The following is a 3,421-nucleotide window of genomic DNA, read 5'->3' as shown; positions in this document are numbered from 1 at the left end:
CATGTTCTGTTCGAACAACTGCTTCTTGGTAGTGGTTAAATAATTGGCAATGGGTTCTGGTTTTATATGAGAGCTACAAACTAAAAGGAGCTCTGGTAGCGTAGTGGTTAGGAATTGGGCTGTGAACTGCAAGGTCAGCAGTTCTAAACTACCAGCTGTTCCGTGGGAGAAAGATGAGGCTTTCTGCACCCGTAAAAATTTACAGCCTCGAAAACCCTGTACAGGGTCGCTATGAGCCGGAACCGACTCCACGGCACATAACCACCACCACCACTACCACCACCACCACAAACAAAAAAGGAAAAGAGGGTTTTTCATAACTAGGAGGGCCCATAAATGTGGGAAAGAAAATACTTTTGAGTTAATAAATGGGAAACTAGATTTGTTCCTTATAAAATAAATGATTCTTCACTATGGTAGCATAACTATTCCTTCCAATGAGACTCCCAGCAGGACAAATGGTCAATACTTCATTAAGTATATGCTGCAGAAGGCATATTCTTTCTTACAATGTTTTGCTCAGACACCTGTATTTGGTGTTAGATAATATTTTTTTTAAAAACCATTAATTCACTACACTGTCTATTCACTATACTAGTAATTAAAAAAGGCAAAAGGTCTTTTATAAAAGCATGTAAAACAGAAGGCGTTTAAATTATGTGATCTTTAAAAAAAACCAAAAACTATGATTCTAGGATATTTGTCTGTATGATAATGAGTCATAACTTACCTGCACTTTGGCTGCAGAATTTATTGTACTCAAGTTTTAGAAAAGACAAATACAACGTTTTCTGACATAATCTCCTTGCTTTTCAATACACTTTGTCCATCTGTCAACAAGCTCTTGTATTCCCTCCCTTATTAAAAACTGTGAGTCACCAATACACCGTTGTCTTCACTTCTTTATCAGAGGTGAATCTTCGTCCGAGAAGGGCTGCTTTCAGGAGACCAAACAATTCAGATGGAGCAAGATCAGGTCGATAGGGAGGATGCTTTAACACCTCAAAACAAAGTTTCTGCAGAGCGTCAACAGTGTGGACAGAAGTGTGCTGATGTGCATTGTCGTGCAAGATCACAATTGGATAGCAGTTCTCTGAGTTTAATCCAAAGTTTAGGCTTTAGCTCTTCAATGAACATCTCACTGTAATAAGCACTGTTGATCGTGGAACCTTTTTCCTGATAAGTGTTTCAATACTGGCTCTTGAGAATTGCAGACAACAGTAAACATCAATTTTCCAGCTGATGGCTGACTTTTGAACTTTTTCTTGGTTGGCCATTGAGGTTGTTTCCATTTCATACTCTGTAATTTTCTCTCAGGCTCGTTCATAGTGATGAATCCATGCCTTGTCATGCCTTCCTTTGAACATTTGTCCAAATTTTCTTTGCAGATGTCCAAATGCTATTTATGTTCTTCTGTGAGTTGTTTCAGTGCCCATCTCACACAAACTTTTCCAAACCCAAGTCTGTCGTGGATTATTTCACAGGCAGAGCCATGACTGATTTACAAATGATTTGTCACATAGTCCACTGTTGTTCCTCTGCTATTTGACAGCATCATTCCACATGCACGCTCAATACTGTCATCAGCCACGCACAGGTGTTTTAATATGACTAAATTGTGGACAGTTTTTGACTCACCCTTATACATCATTACCTTTTTAACTACATATTCACATTCACACTATGTACTTTGTGATAAACTGAAAAGAATACTAGACTGCTGTTGATTCCAATGCACAGTGATCCTGTAAGACAGAGCGCTGCAGGGTTTCCAGAGCTATCATTTTTTTCTCATTTCATTTGTTGTTACTGTTGAGAATACACACAGCAAAACACTGTTACCAGTACCAAGGTACCTAGACTTTTGGTCAGGGTTTCCAAGGCCCCAGGTTCTATTCCCCAACAACAAACACCATTCCACAGTGTCTACACGTACAATTCAGTGACACCGATTGCATCCAGTGAGTTGTACGATTCTCAAGCCTCCTTTTCATAGTGGTTCCTCTGTCTGATAACACAAATTCATTGCCCTATTAGATGCCTATCTTTCAAGTTGTTGATGCCACTTTTTTAACCCCATTTAGATAGTTCTTAAAAAACTATAATGCTCAAGGCACACATTTCTTACTAACCTAAAGTACTGTTTGGTTTTAAGACAACTTAAGGGGATAATTCACAATCCAGCCTCCACCTCAACCCCAGAAATGGTTCTCTAATACAACTGTGAGTCATACTTGCTACAAATACACACTCTTTTCAATTAAGGAAAGTACAACTAACTGATGTACAGGTGGGGAAAAAAAAGCTTTTCTAGAGATCTTCAACCCACTGGTATTTTTTTTTAAAACTGACTGTCAAAATTCATTTTCACCACTTTGTGTATTTCCTTAAATTAAAACAATTGCCATTTAAATGGGTAACTGCACAGTATTTGACTTCCATATGTTACCATCCTAGTAACTCTGTAAGGCATTAAGTCTGACAATCGATAGGGATGGTTCTATACAAACGCACCAACCAAACCCCACTGGAAGTCAACAGCCTAGGAACAACAATGGCTGCTAGAGTGCAAAGCCTTCAGGAACTGCTAACACCTCCACCCTCAAAGCAGCCTTGGCAGCCCCACATCCAGCATGCGGCACTAAGTGCAGAAAAGAAGAGCCTGCAGAGGCAGCAAGGCAAGCCGGAAGCTTTCATTTGGAGCCATAATGTCAACTGGCAGGATTCCCTGGATGGCACAATGGCTAGAGCGCTTCACTACTAGCTGAGAAGACAAGTCTGGTGATCCATTTCTAAAAGGCCACAGCCTTGAAAACTCTACCAAGTGGCTCTACTCAGGACACATGGGGTTGCTATGAGTTGGAACTGACTTGGTAGCAAACAACAACAGTTCACAAAACTCAACAACTGGACTTTTCTGGGCTTTCTCACATCCTCCAGGTACTGACACTAAGTCAGCATTCTTAGTGGGATAGGGGCCAAATCTACTGAGCACAATACAAAATCCTCTCTAAACTGCCTATGCTAAAAAAAAAAAAAGCAACACATGCAATTCAAAATGCATTTGTAGTTGATATAATTATCACTTATTAATAAAGTTTCCCTGGACACATTAACAGTCTAACAATGAAAAAGACTAAAATAATAAAATTCTGCTAATGAGAGAGATAAAGTTGGCTTGGGAGTAACACTTTACCATGTCATGATAGACAACAATTCAAAATATTTTTAAATTATGAATGTCTGAAAGTAAAGGTTTTTGCTTAAATACCCTTTATACTAGTTAACCAGAAGTCCTGGTGTGGCGCTGTGGGTTAATGCACTGGACTAAAGGTCTGTCTGAATTGCAAGGTCAGCGGTTCAAACACACCAGCAGTTCCTTGGAAACCCTATAGACGGTTGCTATGAGTTGGAATCGATT

General features: G+C 39.5%; 1 protein-coding gene across 2 annotated transcripts in view; it reads right to left on the bottom strand.

Moving 5' to 3' along the window:
* Window positions 1-3,421, bottom strand: part of REV1 (REV1, polymerase (DNA directed)) — a 74,968-nt gene that overhangs the window by 25,628 nt on the left and 45,919 nt on the right. The window lies entirely within an intron of this gene.

The sequence above is a fragment of the Chrysochloris asiatica genome, unplaced genomic scaffold, assembly GCF_000296735.1.
Source record: "Chrysochloris asiatica unplaced genomic scaffold, ChrAsi1.0 scaffold00150, whole genome shotgun sequence".
NCBI classification, from domain to species: Eukaryota; Metazoa; Chordata; class Mammalia; order Afrosoricida; family Chrysochloridae; genus Chrysochloris; species Chrysochloris asiatica.
Note: the sequence above shows the minus strand (reverse complement) of the source record. Positions and strands in the feature narration are given on the sequence as shown.